This window comes from Marmota marmota, unplaced genomic scaffold (assembly GCF_001458135.2).
Source record: "Marmota marmota marmota unplaced genomic scaffold, marMar, whole genome shotgun sequence".
In the NCBI taxonomy this organism is placed as follows: domain Eukaryota; kingdom Metazoa; phylum Chordata; class Mammalia; order Rodentia; family Sciuridae; genus Marmota; species Marmota marmota.
In genome coordinates, this window is record NW_026000229.1 from 17715499 (window position 1) to 17738805 (window position 23307).

The 23307-nt window shown below is 40.2% G+C and overlaps 1 long non-coding RNA gene across 1 annotated transcript in view; it reads left to right on the forward strand.

Moving 5' to 3' along the window:
- Positions 1 to 706: 706 nt before the first annotated feature.
- The window catches only part of LOC107137783, a 49144-nt gene continuing 26543 nt past the window's right edge, over positions 707 to 23307 (forward strand). The window contains exons 1-3 of the long non-coding RNA XR_001502923.2: positions 707 to 1133; positions 1240 to 1341; positions 3719 to 4069. This is a non-coding gene — a long non-coding RNA (uncharacterized LOC107137783). The remainder of the gene's footprint in view (positions 1134 to 1239; positions 1342 to 3718; positions 4070 to 23307) is intronic.

Genomic DNA, 23307 nt, shown 5'->3' on the forward strand with positions numbered 1-23307 from the left:
GAGGGGAGGGGAGGGGGGATAGTAGAGGATAGGAAAGGCAGCAGAACACAACAGACACTAGTATGGCAATATGTAAATCAATGGATGTGTAACTGATGTGATTCTGCAATCTGTATATGGGGTAAAAATGGGAGTTCATAACCCACTTGAATCAAAGTGTGAAATATGATATATCAAGAAATTTGTAATGTTTTGAACAACCAACAATAAAAAAATTTAAAAAAACCTGTAAGAAAAAATAAAATAAAATAAAATACCAGATAGTATTTATGCTTTGTAGGCTACATGCAACTCTGTATTCCTCTTATTTTCTTTACATACCTTTGAAAATGTAAAAAACGATTATCCTGCAAGTCATAAAAAGCAGGTTGGATGCCCATGGGTTAGACTATTTTGAACCAACAAGATCCCAGTTGAAGTGGCTTAACATGTAAAAGGTTTATTCTTGCTCACATCACTGTCCAGTGCAGGTCAGTGGCCCTCCAGAGCAGCTTTAATCTGTGTGGTAACTTAGGGATACAGGATGCCTTCATCTTCTCAGGTCACCATCTATGCCATCCTGATTTTTTTTTTTTTTTTGTACTGTAGATTGAACTCAGGGGCAGTTAACCACTGAGCCACATCCCCAGCCCTATTTTGTATTTTATTTAGAGACAGGATCTCACTGAATTGCTTAGCACCTTAGCTGTGAACTCCCAATCTTCCTGCCTCAGCCTCCTGAGCCACTGGGATTACAGGCATGTGCTACCATGCCCAGCTCCCAGCCCATTCTTTTCTTTTATTCTTAGATTTATTTTCCAAAATGCAATTTATATGTTCTTATATGTAAAAAGCAACCTTAATTACAACATGAAATAACCATATTATTTGCTTTCTCCAGTTACAAATACATATAAATCTATTAAATGTAATGTTAGATGTATGCTTTCTCTCTATTATGTGATTGCTCCTCTCTTTTAAAGGTACAGGCCTTAAGGACAAGATGGGCTCCTGGAGGCAAGTGTGTGGGGTGAACCCTATGGACTGACTTCAGTGCCTACTGTGGGCACTGACCCTGATCTGACCCCTGCCACTCAGCAGTGCACCTGGGGAACATCTAGCATGCCAAGTCCTCATCTAGAGAGATGCCCCAGGTTGGCATTTTTGAAGTTCCTAATGGGGACTTAGAGCTCAGAATTGTGGCCACAGCAGAAGTTTTGGAAATGCTTCTCTGTTCTTCTCCATGTCTTGCATGTCTAGGAACTATTGCCAAATCCACTTCTCTTGATCCTCCTGGGACAGCATAGTGATCCAAGTTGAACTGGGGCAAATACTCGGTTCTCAAATTCAATAGATGTGGAGGTATGTTAAGTCTGTCTAATGTCTATAAAAATTTAGTTTAGTAATTATGTCAGAATATTTTTCTGCTCTCTTTAAAAGGTTTATTTTATTTTTTTGAGAGATAGATAGATAGACAGAGAGAGAGAGAGAATTTTAACATTTATTTTTTATTTATCAGCGGGCACAACATCTTTGTTTGTATGTGGTGCTGAGGATGCGGGCTGCACGCATGCCAGGTGAGCGTGCTACCGCTTGAGCCACATCCCCAGCCCACTTTAAAAGGTTTATATGGAATAAGGAGAAACTATTCTAAAGGGTAGGGAAGGTTTTTCCACATCAAGGATTTGTACATCTGTCTGCAGGTTTTGTTTGGGGACTTCATGGTGCCTAGAATCTGAGCCCTGGAATGAGCCGTCAGAGACAAAGCATGCACAGAAACCCTCTTAACTGCAAAGCTTGCCTAGGCTATTTACTCTCTAAATATATCTAAACAACATAAGAAGACCATGGATCTATAACTGAAGTATTAAGCCCCTGCAGATAGAAACAATTCTTAACCAATAGATTAAGCATTTAAATTATTAGTCAACGATAAAACAACAACAAAAGAAACATAACAAAAATATAAAAAGGAAACACATAATTCTCTCAACCTTCCCTGTCTCTGTTCCTCACCAAAGGAACATTGATCTGGGTATAAAAATCCAAACAAAGGGGCTGGGTTGTGGCTCAGCAGTAGAGCACTTGCCTACCATGTGCAAGGCCCTGGGTTTGATCCTCAGCACCACATAAAAATAAATAAATAGAATAAAGGTATTAAAAAAATCCAAACAACATTCTTTCTTTGCTTTTTAGTTGGAAGTGACTGTGGAAATGGTGGTTCCCACTCTTATTTTTTATTTTGAGACATGGTCTTGCTAAGTTACTTAGGACCTCACTAAGTTGTTGAGGCTGGCTTTGAACTTGAGATCCTCCTGCCTCAGTCTCCTGAGTTGCTGGGATTACAGATGTATACTATCAATACTGGTTTACACAACTATTTAAAGTATTATATCATATCTGTTATGTTTTCTTAGTTAGTATTCAAATAGCCTCACATTAACAGCAAAGGAGTTGAGCCAAAGTAGTTTCCTGTATGTCTGGGAAGAGGAAATAGCATACAAAAGCACAGGAATGTCTTTCCCCCAGATTAAAGAAAAGTTAAGACATGGTCCTTGTCTTATAGGACCTAGTATCAAGCTGGGACAAAGGATGGGCATGAATGAAACATCAAATAACAAAGAACAACTTCAAATTCTGTGTCAGAGTTCTGACAAAAGTCAAAACAAAAGACTATAGAAATTCACAGGACCAAGAGACCAGACTGGGTCCATGTAGTTGGCTAAAACTTTATGGAGAAGATAGAACTGGAATTTGATTTTGAAGCACTGGCAAGACTTAGCCAGAGGGAGAAAGATGGGAAATGTTTTTTAGGAAGGGGAAGTAGCATAAACAAATTGTCACAACTGGAGAAGGCCAGGGCGTCCAAAGTGTTTGCACTGGTGGAGTTCAGGCACTGATCCATCCTAATGCCTGCTGTCCTGGTAGAAGATCTCAGTGGTTGGCTTTGGGAGAGGTTCTTGTGCAGGGACTGGGGTAGAGGTAGGGCTGTAAGGCAGGGTGGAGGAGACAGCTTCTTAGCATTTTACCCCATTCACTGTATGCTGAGGTGTCTCAGTGTTTTAACAACCAGAATGGCTTCATCAGTGCATGTAAGCTAAACATCTGCCCTGCATCGGAGACTTATGGAAACAGAGGATGGAAAGACAAGTTGGAATTAAATTGGGAAGGTCTCTGATTGCAAGGGTGTTTGGAATATCCAAAGCAGAGATTGACATTATTTATTTTCAGAGATAAAGCCTAGAGCACCCTATATAATAAATATCCAATAATGAATGGTTAAATATAAATAGTGCACCCATATGATGGAATTGTCTGTGATCATTAAGATCCAGTTTCTGAAGACTTTTAACAACATGGAATGATATGTATAAACTAGAAAACTAGAGAAACTAGAACAAAAAAAACTAGAGAAGAAAACTAGAGTATAATACCAATTTAGTAATAAAAAATATTAAGACTAAAATAACATCAAACATAGCGGTTATTTAAAAATTAATTTAAATTGACAAAAATAATATATATTTGTCATGTATGTTTTAAAATATATATAATTAGTATTTATTTTTGGATGGTAGTATTACATTGATTTTTCTTTTCATTATTAAATTTTCCTATGTTTTGAATTTTTATATAATAAACCCATATGACTTATAATAATTACTCCTCAAAAGAAAGTTTAACATGTGGCATGTGGCACAGTGGTGGCTGTGACTACAATTTTCTCTTTCTTTTGTAGGTAAATTCCAGTCTCATTTCGGCAGTGCCCAAGAACTAAGTACCTACATGAGTCAGTCCACAGTGGCTGAGCATCATCTATCCCTGGGATATCAGGCTCAGTTTGCCACTGAGCAGACAACTGGAAAGCCCACCTTGTTTGTCATCCTATATAGGTGAACTTGTAATTCCAGCAACTCAACTCACAGAGTGAATACTGATCCAGAAAATTGCACAGCCACCCTGGGCTTGAGCCACTGACCTGTGGGGTATCAAGGATTGGTCACAGAACAGTGAGAACCCATACAGACATGGCATCTCATTTCACAGACGGAAAACCAGAAAGAGGAAGGCACTTACCCAAGGTCACACAGTGAGTAACTATAAGTAGGGACTTGAACCTGGTCTTTGTCCTATGCTATGTCTTCATCTATCACAGTGTACCTTAGACAACTGACTTCCCTGGATTCTGTTCAAACCCCTCTTTTGCCTAGGTTCTATAAGTCAGATGTGGTTTGGAATTAAATTCACAGAATCACTGCTATTTCATGGCTCTTCAGTTTTGTGGCTCCCTAGGTCTTCTGACAAAATTCTGTCCTTCTTTAAATCCAATATGTAATGAAAACATTGGCCAAAATATCTTCTGAAAATAATCTGGCAGTTCCTTAGAAAGTTAAATGTATACCCACTAATTCTATTCCTGGGAAAATACCCAAGAGAATTGGAAAATATATGTCCACACAAAAACATGAACTCAAATGTTCAACAGCTTTACCCATATCAGCAAAAGAGTGGAAACAATGAAAATGTCCATCAGCTGATGACTGGATAAACAAAATGTTCTATATCTGTACAATGGGATATTTTTTGTTAATAATCAAAAGTAATGAAGAACCAGTTCTTGCTACAACATGGATGACCCTGGAAAACACCATGCTAAGTGAAATAAGCCCATTACCAGAGACCACATATCATATGATTCCATTTATATGAAATGCCCAGAGTAGGCAAATTCAGAGAGACAAAAGTAGATTAGTGGTTTCCAGAGACTTGGGGATAAGGAATGGGAGGTAATGGATGTAGGGTTATTTTATTGGGTAATGAACATGTTCTAGAATTAGATAGTGGTGATCATTGCATAATTGTGAATATACTAAAAAACGCTGTGTACACTTTACAATGTTATGGTATGTAAATTTAAATTATATCTTTCAAAAAGATTGTCTCTGATTAGAACCCAAGAAAAATGAAATTGGAGGAAATCTGAAATGAGAAAAGTGTTATAAGGTGAAGACCTATGATTCGACCAGACTTTTGGGCCTAAAAGAACATGTATAAGCAGGTCTTCTGGTATTCTCAAAACTGCCTTATGAAGTAGCTACTCAGGCCAGGCGTGGTGGTATGTGCCTATATCCCACTGATTGGGGAGACTGAGGCCAACCTCAGCAATTTAGTGAGACCCTCAGAGACTCTGTCCAAAAACAAACAAACAAACAAACAAACAAAAACAGGAGTGGGGACTGATGTAGCTCAGGGGTGAAGCACCCCAGGGTTTAATCCCAAGTGCCCCTGCCCCAAGTAGCTACTCAGGTAGTAACTAGAATCACCGCTCTTCTATTAACTAGAAACATGATCCTTAAATATCTTAAATCTTATCATTCCAATTTCTTCGTTAACAAAGAAGGATAATACAGTCTTTCTCACAGGTAATGGTATGTATGCTACCAAGTGCTTAATATTTAATAGGCTTTGATTTCCTCTTTTCATCTTTTCCCTAATCTCTGGAGCCACTGTACAATATTGAGGTGCTCGCATTCCCTAGTCAAGTCTGGAAACTTTTCTAAGTGCATATTTCCCAAACTTTAGCATTGCATGGGAATCATTTCTTTACCCTTTTCTCAAACTCTGCAGGGTTGGTAACTAGGACAAGCCTTCTCAAAATAAAATGTACATAGAATCACTTGAGGATCTTGTTGAAATACAAATTCTGATTCATAGGTCCTAGATGGAGCATTTCTAAAAATCTCCCAAGTTACTATTTTTTCTGGTCCTTGAAAACTCCTGAATAGCATGGTTCTAAGTCACTGGAAATATTAAGCAAGAATGTTATGTAGAACCTTCCTCAAACAGCAAATTTTGACATCGTTCTGTGATGGCCAAACCAGACCTGGTTGTGAAATGGGATTGTAAAAATGTTATGGTAAGAAACCAATGCTTGCGGAAGGAGTCAGTTCCCCTCTCCTCTCTCAGCCTTTCTCCAGGAAGCCTAATTAACCATGAGTCCCTACCTTTTGAATTGTAAATAACTACCTTAGGAGTCTGACTACACCCTTTTGAAATGTAAAGATGCCTGTGAAAAGAGCCCTTCTTATCTGTTTCTGTAAATCAGCTTTAGGTTAGAGACCCTGCACAAGGCCTTCAGTTGTGTAGATTAGGATTTTTTTTTTTTTTAAAGGGGAATAAAGCCCCAGTGATAGGATGAGTCTAAGATAAGCCAAATCACCTATCAGTGTTTCGAGAAACTGTGGATCAGGGCTCAGAATCTGGAGTTTTGTTTTCCGCTGGCCCTGTTTGCATAAAACAAAGTTTGGAATTCTCTCAGAGTGCTGATTGCTGCTTCTCAACCAGTCTGTTTCCTGTAACAATTCTAAGGTAGACAGTGATGAAATAAATTAATACAATTTTCCAAGTATTTGTAAAATGCTTTGCAAAGAAGAGTCTGAAATACAGTCAAGGTTTTTTTTTTTTTTCTTCCTAAAGTCCATTTAGGCCACAGAAATATCAGTAGCCTTCCATGAGGATCATATGAGATGACATATGAGATTGTAACTAGAACTATAAAAATTAATAGGAACATATATATTTGTACAGAGTGTCAACATTTCCCAAGCATGGCTATTGCCTCTGGTGTCTCCTTTAATCTGCTTAGATCTAGGAAATAGGGAATTTAAGGGATGACTATCTTCATTTTTGTAGATGACAAAATTGAGGCTCAGGTGTTACAAGATCCTGGGCACAGTGAAACACACTCCTGCCTGTACCTCGGTCATCCACCTGCCCTCCCTCCCCGGGCTCCCGCTTATCATGATGTCAGAGAGGATTCTATGTAACTATAGATCTCCCCACTGGCCCTGGGTACCTAAAGAAGGAAGCTTTGGGGACAAGGAGGCAAGAGAGAATTCCTGGTAAAGGGCGCCCTCAGATATGTACAATCAAAGCTGGTAATATTTCCACTCTTCCTCTTGGCCCCACCCCAAATCCAGGATTTAAAAATGTCACAGTCTTTGCCTACACTAAAACAAGCATGTTTGGATTCCAAACAGCAATCTTACTATCTTCTTGGCCTTGTTTACAGGAAAGCAGGAGGTCTGAAGTTTGCCAGCCTTCAGCACATGGCCAGCGCCCTTTCATCGGGCATGTAGCTGCCCATTTGATTGAAAACTCTCAGGCCTTTGCAGGGACATCAGAAACAAACTCTTTTCAGAGTTGGAGTTTTTGTGTTCTAACTCAGTCAGGCAAGCATTCATGAGCCTAAAGGTGTGATTTTCAGATTCAGAGCTCTCAACTTGAGCAGGTTTACATCCAGAGATCTGTGATGGGGCTGGGATTTTTAAAAGCTTCCCAAGCATTCTAATGTACAGCCAGGATTGCAGACTGCTGGACTGAGGTCAAGGATTTGACTAGATTCCACCTTCTTTTTTTAAAATATATTTTTTTAGTTGTAGTTGGTCACAATATCTTTATTTGTTTTTATGTAGTGCTGAGGATCGAACCCAGTGCCCCACATGTGCACGGTGGGCACTCTACCAGCCCCTAGATTCCACCTTCTACCCAACCCCTACAGCCAGGTTCCTTCTACCCACTCTGTTCCATGTGTAAAGATTTATGCTCACCCTGAATTTAAAATGTCAAACGGATTCCATTCTTCCCAGATGAAGCCATGCACATGAAATAAGGGCTGGAGAAGAGACTGGCTCATCTGTTGGCTCTATCACTTGCCATCAGAGAGACAGAGAGTGGTTATGGCACAGACCTGCAAGGCTTATATCCTGCTCCTGCTGCTAACTGACCCTGGACATATTGCTAAGCCTTCCTAAGCTTTGGTTTCCTGCTCTGTGAAATAGTGGTGCATACAGGCTTGGGAAGAGGGTGTGCCTGCAGAACACTAAGCATGTCTCCTTCAGGTTTTCATCCCAGGCACTGGCTTGCCTTACTTACCCTGGTCCCTGCAGAGGAATATAAGGAGGTAATGCATGTCCAGTGCTGAGCAGAGTGCCTAGCATGCGTCAAGGTCTCGATAAATGTTAATGATTAGCAGGAGTTAGAACTAGTAATCATCTCTTAATTCTGCCAACCCCACTGTATTTTATTCTACTTGACCAAATTAAATTCCATCCATTTCTATGTAATTCAAGTCAACGATGCAATTCCATCTCTCAACTCCACTCCAACCCCACCTGGTCCTGGCAGCATTCCTAACCCATCAAAACAACTGAATTTCATTCAGTTGAATTTCTTCTGCATCTTTCTATTCAACAGATTTAACAACAAAATACAGGATGCCTGGTTAAATTTAAATTTTAGATAAAGATTCAGCAATTATTTTAGTATAAATATGTACCATGCTGTTTTCAAATTTAAATTTGAAATATTTTAAATTAAAAACTCAAATTTAAAAAAAAGTATTTATCTGGCAACCTTACCCTAACTTCACCAGCTCAGAAAAAGTTGGCTCTGTGTAAAAATTGCTCCTTCCTTTGTGCTTACTTGACACTTTGTATTTTCAATATTTAACTTGTTAATGGTTTAATGTTTACAAATAGTTTACAGATTGTTTAATATCTGTATCAAAATTTAGGGGTATATAGGATATGGTGGCCCATCCCCATTATCTTAGCTACTTGGGAGGCTGAGGCAGGAGGATGGCAAGTAGGAGGTTGGCCTGGGCAACTTATGAGTCCCTCCAAATAAAAAATAAAAAGGGCTGGGAGGCAGTTCAGGGGTAGAGTACCCCTGAGTTCAATTCCCAGTACCAGAGAGAGAGAAAAAAAAAAAGAGAGAGAAAGTAAGAGTTAGGGGTAGTTTTGATGCACACCCACCAGTTGTGTGTGCCTCTTTCTCCTTGTGAAATGACCAGGTGGTGTCTCAGCTCCAGAGAAGGTTACAGTTGGTCTAAGCCAGTTACAGGGAAAATCCCTTTGCTGCTCACTCACCTGGCACTAACCACTGAAATACAAGAGCTGGACTGTTGAGGGACTTCAAATAATGGTTTTCCTTGCTCTTTATTGAGGTATTTGCCCACTCTTTTGCTGCTGGACTGGGTTGTACCTGAGTGTGGTGTGAAAATGGGACTGTTATCCTGGGTAGAGACTGGAGAGCAGAAGGGAGGGAACCTGCATCCTTGACAACATCAGAACCAAAAAGCCACTGCAGACCCTCTTCCTTCCACATTCTTGTTATGTTTTAATAAGACTTCTTATTGTTTAAGCTGTTTTGATGGTTTTCTATTCCTTGTAGCTGAAAGTAGTCTAGTTAATGTACCTCCTCTTACAGGTAAGATCACGCTGGCTTGCCCTGAGTTACGCAGCTGGTAATCTACAGAGAAGGGTCTCAATGTCAGTCTGAGCCCAGGCTCAAGGTCATCCTTACTGTGCCTCATGCCCCCTTGCTAATCACTATCTTCCTTTGGGCCTCAAATTCCCACTGCTAAGCTTTCTCTTTGGATTAAGCTACTGCGGTCCTTTATAAAAATGCAACTATATATGTGTCTTATTTTTGAATGTATACATTATATAAAGATGTGTTATAAATGGACAGATTTTCTTTTTATCCTGAGAGGTAGAAACTGACCCATTTCTATTACATTAAAAGGCTACCATAGGGCTAGAGTTGTGGATCAGTGGTAGAGCGCTTACTTAGCATGGGTGATGCACTGGGTTCGATTTCCAGCACCACATAAAAAATACTAAATAAAGACACATATGAACTGTATTTTTTTAAAGGACACCATATTAATCTGCTAACACAGCTTACTTTTAGAGCTAAAAGAGGCAATTTTCTCCTTTAAAAAATAAGTTTGGGCTGGGGTTGTGGCTCAGTGGTAGAGCGCTCGCCTAGTACGTGTGAGGCCCCGGGTTCAATCCTCAGCACCACATATGAATAAAATAAATGTATTATGTCTAACTACAACTAAAAAATAAATATTTTTTTTAAAAAATAAGTTTGTTCCTAGAAGGTCAAAACAATTTTTTTATTTTTTTGTACCTGGGATTGAACTCAGGGGTGTTTAACCACTGAGCCACATCCTAGCCCTTTTTAATTTTTTTGTTCTTAATTTATTTTGAGAAAAGTTCCCACTAAGTTGCATAGGGTCTTACTAGATTGCTGAGACTGGCTTTGAACTTGTGATCCTCCTGCCCAAGTTGCTGGGATTACAGGTTTGTGACCCCATGCCTGGCTTGAAATATTTTTAAAGCACACATTTTGATATTAAGTAGGAACTAAACAACAGATAGGTGTGTTTTTTTTTTTAAGTCACAAGACATAGGGCTTAAAAGAGGTCTACATACTTTAAATTTGCTTGCAGTCCTTTCCTCCTAATTTGTCCCTATTTTATCTTTCACATTAACTATAACTCTATCAAAACACAAATATTTATATTTATACTTTAATTTATATTTATAGTTATAAGTAGATGCAATCAATATCTTTATTTTATTTATTTATATGTGGTGCTGAAGATCAAAACTGGTGCCTCATATATGCTAGGTGAGTGCTCTACCACTGAGCCACAATCCCAGCATCAAAACACAAAGATTTTATCTTCTGAGAATTAAAGCACTTACTTGAAGAATCAATTTTTTTTCCTAATAAAACCAGAGTGGCATCAAGGATTGTAAATGTGATTAATGTAACTGAACTGTACACTTAAAATAGTTAAAATGGCAAAATTTATATTTTTATATATAGTCTACCACAATTTAAAAAATTAATAGTGTAATATGCAAAATCCTTGACTTACACACTTTTACATGTATAAATTATACTGTATATGACTTACATATCAAAAAATATGTTAAAGAAATATAACCAGCTATTGCATTTCTTAATGGAGTTTCCATTAAGAAAATGTTTTGAAAATGTTTTTTTCCATTTCCATTTAAGTCTGAAAAGGTGATCTCATTGCTAAATAATCTCAGAGGCATTAGTAAAAGGGACTTATGTGTGATCACCCATTTACAAACGTTTATGATAGCTATCACAGCCTTTATAATTACTTTTGAGGGGCAATTTCTTATTTTGAGACACACACACACACACACACACACACACACACACTTTTTTCCCCCTAATACTGGGGATTGAATCCAGGAGCTCTCAACCACTGAGACACATATACAGCCTTTTAAAATATTTTATTTAGAGACAGGGTCTCACTGAGTGGCTTAGGCCTTGCTAAGTTGCTGAGGCTGGCTTTAAACTCACAATCCTCCTGCCTCAGTCTCCAGAGCCACTGGAATTACAGCTATGTAGTGCCGCGTCCAGCTCTTATTCTGATATAATTTCAAGGTCAAAAAATTGTGGCAACCAATTTACATATTTTAAACTTATACATAACAAGACACACAGAGAGGAGAAATTCAGAGTCTAAATATTGTGGCATCAGGATAAAGCGTATTGTGTAAAATACACAAAAGCGTGAAATAAGAAATATGACCACTTTAATACGGTGGCAGTTCAACACACAGCTGCTTCGTCAGAAAATAATAAAAGAGATGTTCTGTAGAATGCCCGGTTTCTTACAGATAAGAAATTTGTGAAGTACAGCATTTTTACATGAGAAAGCCATTCAACATAGATGTGCACATACTTTACAACTAGAATACACTTAAAATATATGGGCTTTATACTGTTTCAAAAATATTCAATGTAAACTTCCACAAATATGTGATTTTGCAGCAAAACACATTTTCCCATATCAGGTTACAGGTGCTCTCTCCCTCTGCAGTACCTGTAGTCGATTCCCAGGACATGCTCTTTTCCAGCCTCTTTCTTCCCTGTTTTTTTAAAAAAATATTTATATTTTTAGTTTTAAGTAGACACAATATCTTTATTTTGCATTTATGTGGGGCTGAGGATTGAACTCAGTGCCTCAAGCATGCTAGGCGAGCGCTCTACCCCTGAGCCACAACCCCAGCCCCACTTCTTCCCTGTTTTTGCTCTTTTGGGCTTAGAGAAGTGAAAACAAAATTGTTTTCTCCATGGTGGGTGGCAAGTCCTCTTGTTTGGTGTATTTTTTTATCTCTCAGGTGGCAAAGAGCAAGGTCACCCTTGAAATACCAAATTGTCAGCAGATTCTGTGTGGATTGGGGGATGCCCATCATGCCCATTATGCCCATCACATCCACCTCTGACTTATGGGGTTGGACCAAGCTCATGCAGCATCCCTTGACACTGATTGGCCCACGTGGGATCAGACCCCATCTTCTAGCCCTATCCCCTCTCCCAACCTCCTACTCGCAGCACCACCTGGGATCATGTGCTCTCTCTTCAGGCACCACTGGGAATCATACAGTCTTGCTTCCTTCCAGGTCCCAATGATACCTTTCAAGAACTGAGACCAGAGAGGTTGGACTTGATCTCTTCCTTCTATCTCACTCAAATGCCCAATCCTCTATTCCACCTATCCCCATCTCTGGCCAGCAAGTGCTGTGGCTCTATGAAATGTTGTCTTGGGGCAATTATCTTGGTACACTAAAATCTGTAGTACACCACTGGATGAAATGACAAAGAATAGTCTCATTGTATATGAACTCTATTCCCCACAAAGTTAATCATCAAATCTATCCCGATGCATCTTGTAGAGATTGAGTGTGAAGTGGCGGAATTCAGGTGGCAGAAATGCATTGCTGCTTCCGAGGAGATGATGCTGTCTGTGCCTTTCAGAAAGTCTTTACGAGTGTAGATGGCCCAGTAGCTGGAGGGCTCTAAAAATGATCTAAGTTTCCAGCTGTGGATTCTCCTAGGCAATTCTGGAAAAGAGGAACTCTTCCATTATCATATGGTGCCATTAAAATACAAGGAGACAGGTGCTACACTGGGGACATTCATGAACAGGAAGAGGGCAAGTCCACCTCTGATTGGCAGGGGTGGGATGTGCCTTGAAGAAGGAAGGCATCTGTGAGAGGGGAGGGAGCTTCCAGTGAGAGCAGAATGTTTGCAAAGATCCTGCATGAAAGGACAGGGCTGCTCAGGGAAGAGACAAGCCTGTAGAATGCCTGGGGCAGGGAGTGGGATTCTGGAAAGTGGGTTGCAGCCACTTGTGAGGGCTCTGAGTGCCCAGGTAAGAAGCAAGCAGCAACTTCTATTGACTTAATGAGGCACTTTAAGTAGGAGAGTAACATAAAAGGATGTGATTTATTTTAGCTTTTAAAATATATTTCCTCTTATGGAAAATATATTTTCCATAAGAGGAAATTCAATGCACTATGTATTTTTCAAGTTTCTACTTCTAACATTTGTTTTTTTAAATTATAGGGTATACAACACCGTTCCAGAATAAAAATTCCCATGGGATTTTTATATAACCAATAATTAAAAGTAGATACATTCTATGTGTAGCTATTTTAATATAGCAATATAGTATAAATATATTTTCATTTCTATTAAATTATAAGCCCTGCTAAATAATTGTGAAGTATGAGTAAACTGGCTAACTTTATAGAAGAATATTGTCTAGGTCAACATGTTACTATTTTTATTTGCTTTAAATTGTTTTATTTTTATAAATTTTTATTTTTACATTATTTTAAATGTATTTTTAAATTGTTTTATTTGCTGTAAGTTATTTTATTTGTTTTCAATTGAGAAAATAACCTGTCTTTGAACAGTTTCACCTGGTACCTAGTGACATGCACCTGTGCTTACTGGGCATAGACTATTTTTCCCACTTCTGCAGTAACATGGACAAATACTTCAGTAGCTTTTGTGATTTTAGAAACAACATCCAGTTTTCAGAATAAAGGTATTTTCTTTGGTTTTCACAGCTCACCTCCAGGTTATTATTTGGTTATATCTAAAACTACTTGTACTTCTTCCCCTTTTCCCTTTTTATTTAGACAATTTCAAAATATGGATAAAAGTTGCAAAGATAACACAACAAACATTCCAATGAGATTCACCAGGTGTTATTATTACATTCCCTCTTGTGTGTACATATATATGCACATATACATATATTCACAAACACGTTTATAAATTTTTTCTGATCAACCTTTTGAGAGTAAGTTCATATATCATAACTCTTCATCCCTAAATACTTTGGCATGTAAATTTATGAACAAGGATATTCTTTTACACAACCACAATATAATGATAAACTCAGCAACTCTCATATTAATACATATTTTAACATAAAATTATTCTAATAATATTTTTTAATCAAGTTTTTGATTTGCAATCCAGTCTTTAATTCAAGAGGACACATTTCGTTTACTTTTCACATTTTTTCTGTGTGCTGGGGATTTAACTCGGGGCACTTCCAAGCATGTACTGTACCACTGAGCGACACCCACAACCCCTATTTTTCATGTCTCTTTAATTCCATTAGTCTGGAAATATTCCTTAGCCTTTCTTTGCTTTTCATGATATTGACAATTTTAAAGTTTATCATCCATTTGTTTTGTAGTACGTCACTTCCCCATTCCTACTTCCCAGTTTTTCAATGTGCTCTCTTCTTTGGAATTAGGAGTTAAAAGTCTTTGAGCTCAAACTGGTTCCTCTACCAGTATGGCCATGAGGAAGGAAATAGTTCTAGTCTCAGTTTTCTCATCTTTAAAATGAAGCAATGATTCTTAATATCATAAAATAATGTTTATGAAAGTGTTATGTGAACACTAATACCTCTATAAAAACTAGGGGCCATTATTACCATAAACTAAGCCCTCTGATGCATTAATAGCTTAATGAGTTAATGCTCCCAAATTACCAAGGCAGCCTGACAAACTGGGAACTACTGCTAAGTCAGAGAGACCTAGACTCCCACTAATTACTTGTGTGACTTTGAGTAAAGTCGTTTACTCTCCCTGGTTCTTAGTTTCTTCGTGTGTAAGATGGGGCTCACTCTATCCACCCTGGAACTGTGTTATTTGTGACTGCTGAGCACAGGGCTTGCTGGATTGACCAGGGCTGAAGTGGGAGAAAGAAGGGATGTTGCGCACTGACTGGGGTGAGAGGACCCAGGTGCAGTGATTCTCAACCTAGGCTACTCATTAGAATGAGGTAGGAACTTAAAAAATAAAAAATCTCAACGCACAGCCTGCATCCCAGGCCAAGTTTATCAGAATCCCCTGGGGGAGGGGGGCGGGTAAGACCCAGTATTAGTATATTTTAAAGCTCCCAGGGAGCTAACAAACCTAATCACTGCTATCCCTTTTCTCTCTTTGGGATCATTACCCCAAAAAAGTAACTAAAGGTGGCAATTCTGGGCCTAGGGCAAGAGGGTGAGAAGATACTTCAGGGTAGACTTCCAGATCCTTCAAATTTAAGCAGCTGTCCTTTGGGGCTGCCTGTTTCCTGAGTGTATTTAGGTCCAAGTTGTTAAGTGACATCATTTGAAAGCTAAAATGGTCAAATTATAGCATCATGTTGATACCCCCTCCACTCACCATCCCCCTTACCAAGTACAAAGGATCTTATTTTTTAAAACTCTCCTTAATGATAGTTATATGCTGAAATGTTGTTGAAGCTGCCTGCTCAAAACATCAACAATATACTTAAATGTATAATAAGCACATTATGCATTTAACCTGGGGTTAGACAGAGACTTGTCATCCTGTGGATGTGCTGCACTGTCAGCGAGAGGCTTCCTGGTGACCACGTGGGCAACCTTCAGCATTCCTTCCACGTTGGGCTATTTCCTAGCCCACATTTGAATAATTTGGGGTTGGAAATTACAATGAATTGTGTCTAGATTATGTTCTTGCTAGCTCATTTTTGAGAGAGCAATAATTTAATGCCTCTGCCTCCAAAGATGGAATTTGCTTTGCTTTGTCAAAGGAATGATAGGAGCTGCAGGAATCTTGCCTCCTAGGATCGCTCTCTTCTTCCTTAAGCAGTTGCCTTTGCTTTCTGGAGAGCTGCTTTTTTTCCAAGTGAATTCCTACTTCCACCTGCAATGAGGCATGGTAGGAGATCATGGAATAAATAGCATAGGTGATTCTCAAATAGTCTAGGTGGCAGAACAATGGGAGGCATGGTGCTCTTTCGCTACTGTGGCTGCCTACTCTGTCCTAGGCGCTTTATGTGCATTGTTTCATCTAATCTGTCCTACACTCTGCAAGGTGGGTATTGTCCCCACTTATTTCCAATAGCTAAACCAAGACTCAGATGATGCAAGTTGTTCAAAGTGACACAGAAACTGGTAAGTATCAAGACCAAGAATGGAACTCAGGGCTGACTGAGTCCACTTTGAATACTCAGGGGCACTGTCATAGGAGGCCCTTGAGCAGTTAGTTGCCTTTGCCAGCTGCTAGAAGTTTTAATAAAGCCAGTTTTAACAAATTTATCTTAAAATCTAGTATTACCTATAGCACTCAGCTCTATGATATCTTACAATCACAGCATTCAGAAGCTGGAAATGACTACTTTGATGCTGTATTTAACTGAGTTGAGACTCTTCAGATACTCACTGAGGATACATTGAGTGGTCAGAGTACAGTATTTTTTAAAGAAGGTTGTTGCAGGCTTCCTTTCTTTTTGCCTGTCACAAATCTACATCCCTCTCTGACACTTTGATTCTTTTTTTTCTAACCTAATTCTAAAACCTTCCTTCAAGACATGAACAGGGTTGTCAGGACCAGTGGCATCTGTGGATGGGCATGGAGGACACAGGCGGTCACTCACTCTCAACCCTAGCTGGGGACCAGTTGCAGCCTGGTGAAATGCTAACTGCAGAGCATCTTTACCTCAGATATAAGAACATTCTGAGGCCAGGACTCCATGTGTAGGTAGAGGTATGGGATATTTGGAAAAGTCCCTCAAATGGAGGTCAGCCTGAGGCATCCCCAGCAGCAGGGAAATTCAAGAAGACATGTGTTCTGGTCCCACTCATCCTGAGAACCAGCTGTGAGCTGCTACAGAGCTCCAACCCCAGCACAACCCTGATATACAGCTGGTGCTCAGTGAATTACCGTCACTGAAACTACCTCAGAGCCACATAAGGAATCCAGGTATGAGTTTTCAAGCATGTCTCCTTGTTTCAGACAAAGAACAGTATCAAACACCTAATCAGCAGATTCAGTTCTCAATGACGTTGAGCTGCTTTTCAAAAATCCAGCCTTTCCTTAAAGGAAGATTTCTTACCATTGAAATGATCCAAAAAGGGCAATGTCCAGATATCAAAGGCATTTCTGCAAGAAGAGTTCCCCAAAGGCTTGGCAAGGTGATTCTCAGCCCTCTGCCTGTTAGAATCACCTGGTGAGATCTGAAAACGCCCCATGCTCTGGCCCCACCTGCCTGATTCACTCTATGTCTCTGGTGAGTAGGACCACACATCAGTATTTTAAAACTTCCCAGATGATTCCAATGTGCCAAGGTTTGCCATCCACTGTTGGAATAAGTAGAGTCTCCCAGGGTGACTACTTTGGAAAGGACAGCGATAGTTTGGAGAGCTAAGTTCCCATGTAATTGATGAAAACTATCCATTTAACCACCTATTGTCATTCTCGTTTACCCCCACAGTGGGGCACAGCTGGGTTCATTTCATGGAGCTGATTTGATTCCTGTGCAGCCAGACCCTGCACCAGTTTTGGATGGTAATTCCTAGATGTCTCCAGCTTGTTCCCACTTTAAGGCAGAAAGGAGAAAAGAAACAGCAACAAGACACAGTCTTCCTGTCATTCTATTGGTTGGCCCCAAGCGCAATTCTCTTTGCCTCTTTGTCTTTGCTACTGGAGAAATCCAGGTGTCTGCCTGTGATATTGAGTAAGTTAATGTCTCTGGGCTTCAGCTGCCTCATCTGTAAAATGGGAATAATATTGACCCCATGGCAATGAAGAAAGGAACCAATGAAATGATGTCAATGAAATGCCTGGCCCAGAGCCTGCTCATGGCTGATTCACTGATTTGCCAGGTCCTCCTACCATATAAATGACCCAAAGAGTTTATTTTCAAAGAGGAATACATAGGAGTCAATTCTATTTTAACTTGCATAGGAAAGGTGAAAGTTTTCCACTTCTTCACTGTTAACTGCTCAGATGTGAATATTGAGATCACACTTAGCCACTTGGTATGATAGTTAATGTTCTTCCAGTGGTATTGTTCCAACATTACCCTCACAGAAGGGTCACATTTCAATACCATGACAGAAAGAAGAAGGTGTGAAGGTCCTTTCAGTTTGAAGTCAGCTTTCTGTGTTCATGGGTTTTGTGTCCTTGGACTCAACCAACTGGGGACTGAAAATATTTGGAAAAAGAAATTGTCTGTATTAATCATATACAGCCTGTGTTTTCCCTTGTCATTATTCCCTGAACAATATAGTATAACTATTTACATAGCATTTACATTGTATTAGACATTATAAGTAATCCAGAGATGATTTAATGTATATGGGAGGATTGTGTAAGTTATAAGCACACACTACACCATCTTATATGAGACTTGAGCAATTGTAGATTTGGGGGAGGTCCTAGAAACAATTCCCTGTGGATATGGAGGGATGACTATACCATCTTTCATGATCAAAAGAAACACTTCACATCTATGTACTTTCAGGTTCTAACTGCTTTCAACTTGGTCACAACAGTGCTGAGAGGAAGACCCCCTCCACCACTTTAGTCCTAGTCAGATTCCTTAAATAAATAGATGCTTTCAAAGTATTTCCTGTATTCACTGCAGTAAACTTGGGGAAAGGGCAGGGGCCTTATTCCCATTTTAGAGATAAAGAAAGTGTGCTCTGAAATTCCTCAACTACTGGTTCTGATACATTGGCTGTGTTTCTGAGACAGCACAACTGATTCCATTGAACACAGAGGATCCACTCTTCCTGGAAGGGCTCCTGGGAGCCATGGGCACTGCATTAGACCTGTCCTGAAAGTGTGCAGTTTAGTGGAACTTTTGACCAGGGGAGTCAGTGTTTGCTCCAATTTGTCCTTCTGCTTAGGAATATTGCTCTTTCCAATCTGACCTCAGTGGTGAGGTTTGTTTGTTTGTTTGTTTGTTTGTTTGTTTTGGTACCAGGGATTGATCTCAGGGGCACTTGACCACTGAACCGCATCCCCAGCCCTATTTTGTATTTTATTTAGAGACAGGGTCTCACTGAATTGCTTAGTGCCTTGCTTTTGCTGAGACTGGCTTTGAACTCATGTTCCTCCTGTCTCAGCCTCCTGAGCCGCCGGGATTACAGGCGTGCGCCACTGCACCTGGCCTCAGTGGTGAGTTTCTAATGTAATTTTGTACTGGGAACATGCTCTAGAAGCAGCAGTCACTTTTGTTTGTCAGACAGATGCAGGGTTTCTCCAAGGCCACAGCGCTGTCACAGTTTGGTCAGCTGGTGCCCTTGCAGGGCTGGTGATCAGAGCCCTACATATACTGTCTTTCACATCTCAGACATTTTGGTCTGTGGGACCAAGCCAGAGCCCAGTGGCTGGAGCTTGTCCTCACTTGCTGGGCCAGCGCTAACACAGGAGCCTCATTGACTGGTATTCCCTTAACCACAATTTGAATTATGGGTCCTTGGTCACAGGTTTGGTGACTTCTGTAAGTCAGGTGTTGGAGGTGGAAAAGTGGAGAGGAGGGAGGCTGGGAGCTATTTTCATCTTGTCACAAGGGCTTAAAACACCAGCTTCTCTTGTGCCTTATTTAAATGAAAAGTCTTGACCTAAAAAAAGTCAAAACTGTGACTCAGTTGTGTTCCCAAGTTGTTCAAACTGCTCTGGGCTCCTGTCTGGAGCTATTCTTAATGCTGTCTTTAGAAAGTGTGAAGTGGACTTCACTTTTGGGCAACTGAAAGAGCTTCCCCCCCCCCTTTTAGCCAGGATGAAAAAGCACTTTTGTTTTGGGAGTCCAGCTAGCTGATTTTGTCCACTCTTATTTTTAAACCATAAGAGTAGGGGGTAGGCTTGCCCATTCGAAGAGAAGCATTTTTCCTAGCCTTCCAAAGAAGAGGTATGGAATTTGAGGCATATCAAGGTGAGTTCAGAGATCAGGTTCTACCTGGAAGAACCACACATGCCACCTGTATCAGGGATGTTCCCCCTTGGCAGAGGAGCCACGGGGAAGGGCTATGAATAGAGTAAACATGCTCATTTCAGACTCTTCATCACCAGGCTAGCCTGAGGGAAGACTAGAAAGCAGGGTGAGTTGGCCTCTGGTGTCCTATGCTGCCCTTTTGGCCTCGGTGTCCTGTGCTGCCCTCCTATCACTGCAGGCCCACTGCTAAATACGTCCATCACTGTTAAATACTGTCCATCCATGTCATCTATCCCAGATAGTTCCACATGCTTTAAAATGATCTCTTTATTTTGCCAAACTTATCTTTCTACATGATTGCTTTTTTTCTTTGATATTTATTTATTTATTTTTAAATTGTAGGTGGACACAATACCTTTATTTTATTTTTATGTGGTGCTGAGGATTGAACCCAGTGCCCCATGCATGCCAGGTGAGCGCTCTACCTCTGAGCCACAACCTCAGCCCCCAATGATTGTTTTTTATTTGTATAAAACCCCCATCAACTGGAGAAAAACATGTGTTTCTTGCTTGTCCCAGTGTCCAGACTACCTGGACTCAGCATCTAAGCAGGATGCACAGAGAAGAAGTGGCCTGGGGTTAGGGCTGATGGGTGGGTTCTGGGGCCTTAGGTTTAAATTCCACCCATGACCTCAGATGGACATCTTAATTTTCTTACCAAAAAACAAGGGTAATTAGTACCCACCTTTTAGTGTTTTTATGATGATTGAATGTGAAGTTGATTTCTGTGAAACTTTTAGACCAGTGCTTGGCAGGAAGCAGGCACTCAGTAATACTACTAGCGCTTTATCTTTGTAAACCATGCTCAGATGCATCATCTAATTTGCACTTGATTCTTACAACATCCTCTCAAAGACAGAAAAATCATACCATTTTACAAATTAGGAAAGTCAGACCCAAAGGGATTTAATGTCTCACCTGAGGATGAAGACCTGGTTTTCTGACTCCAAGACCAGCACCCTTTCTGTTTTTCTGTGCTTCGTGGACAAAAGTACTTTTAATATTAAACAGCAAAGGGGCTGGGGTTGTGGCTCAGCAGTAGAGCGCTCTCCTAGCACATGCTGAGGCACTGGGTTTGATCCTCAGCACCACATAAAAAATATAAATAAATAAAGCAAAGGTATTGTGTCCAACTACAACTAAAAAAAATTAAACAGCAAAGGCCCATTACAGTCAAGTCACAGGTTAATATTGTCATAAATTCTTGTCAAGGACCAAGTAAAATCAAGCAGAAGATTAGATGTGGACTTGGGGGTTGGGTCTCCCTGCCATGTTTGCAGTGCAGCAGGGTCAAGTATGGTAACCTGTCAACACAGATGACCTCAGAAGTCCTCAAGGGCATCAGTCAGTGCTTTTTGGGGCTGGTGGTTAGGAGGAGGGTAGGAAGAGAAGAAAAGAGATGGGAATTTAGGGGACCTCTCCACCCATCTGCATTGAGAGAATTTCTTACTAGAGTTTGGCTGCTCATTTAAAAAATAATAATAAATGTGGTTAAAGGCAGAATCCAGTATTCCAAACTGAAAATTAGTTCCAGAAATACAGAAGCAAATGCAGCCAGAACTTTGCCTGTCTGTGGAAACACTGATGGCAGAGCACCAATTCCTTCGTTCTATTCAATCCCATTCCTTCCAACCACCCAACTGCCCATCCATGCAGTCATTCTTTCATCCAGAAAGTGTTAATTATGCTCTGATTCTCCGGACCACCCTCATGAGAGCTGCTTGTGGCTCCTCCAGTAGTCATAGCCACAGCCAAGAACAGTGGCCTTGGTGCTTCTGCTCAGGACAAACTGTCTATAAGCAGCAGCTTGGCCTTCTTGGTTCTCCTCTTTCCTCCCTTTTAACTTGGGCCAGTGTCCTCAGACATAACGAGGATGGTGATTTCTCAAAGCATGGCTATTATTTTGTTTCCATATTCAGCCCACCTGAATGCCATACGTTTAATTTCAAGGCACTATTGCCCCATTTTTCTCTGCTTCTCAAAAACAGGTCCTCCTAGAGCTGCTTATTGGTTCTTTCCTGCTCCATACAGCTGAGTATGCCAATGTCCCTTCATCAAGAGAGCCCAGAGAGCAGCCTCCATGTTGGTCACTGTGTGACTTAGCTGTCTGAGTCCTGAGGCCTCCGGAGCATGAAACAGCCAGTTTTTTCCCAGTGACAATGAATTGGGGTTGGTGGGGAGAGGGAGGCTGGCAGGAAGCACATGGTACCTGGAGACAGGAGACCTGGGTTCTTCCTGCTTCTTGTCTTGACTCTGCCAGTAACTAACTTGCTCTCAAACTGCAGACAAGCAGCTTTACTGTTCTCTCCCTCCATTTCCTGATCTGTATCTAAGGAGGGGCAGAGGACCATCTGAGAAAATATGGATATCACACTTTAAAAGGTTGCAGTCCTATCTAAAAATTCTTGTTTATGGCTAACAGATTGATTTAGGGACCAAAAGAGAATCCTGGTGATTCAGAAGACTTGACTCCAACCACTTGCTTAATGTTTTTATGTGACCATCATATAAGATGAACCACCTCCACAATCTGGGACTGGATCCTGCCCAGGTAGTTCTAGAAAAGGTTGAGAGTTGGTCAGAAAGCAAGTTCACACAACTTACAGGGCAGGTACTTAGAGATGATATTGTTGTTGGTGTCTATGCTTGCAAAAATGTGGCATGGTCTCAAAATCTTTGGAAACAGTGTCTAAAAAGCACCAGTGTGAGTATATTTATCTGTGTAGGTAGGTCTTTGTATGCTTCTGATCTGTCTGTGCATACATGTTTGTTTCTTCTTTTATCTGTTTGCATTTATATTTTAAAATAATTTTTTTTAGTTGTAGATAGACATAACACCTTTTACTTATTTATCTTTATGTGGTTCTGAGGATGGAACCCAGTGCTTCACTTGTGCTAGGTGAATGCTCTACCACTGAGCCACAACCCCAGCCCTTTGCATTTATTTTTAAATCACATTGTCTTTTTATTTTTATTTCCCCTGGTGGGTCTTCTTTAATCTGGTTATAACTAAAAAACAAGGTTAAAACAACTCAAGCTTCATTTTCATATAAATGCTCTATTCTTGTTTAAAAACTGGATGGAATAATTTATAAGGGGTAAAACTATCAAGTAATAAAGCCTACTTTTTTTTAACCAACAGGATAGAGTTTTTACAATAAAGATTGTGAAGCTACTAGTAGAAGATTCTCTTTCAGATCCTCAGTGAGAATAAAATCTTCCTTTGAGGGTAGAGTTTTAGAAATAGCCTCAAATGAGCTGGATCTGCCTCTGAAGCTTTAACAGGTGTCCTTAGCATTTAAAAGGGTTTTACTTCCCTTTCCCAGTAACTTGGGCCAGTTTCCTGGCTCCACTCCTTTGCAC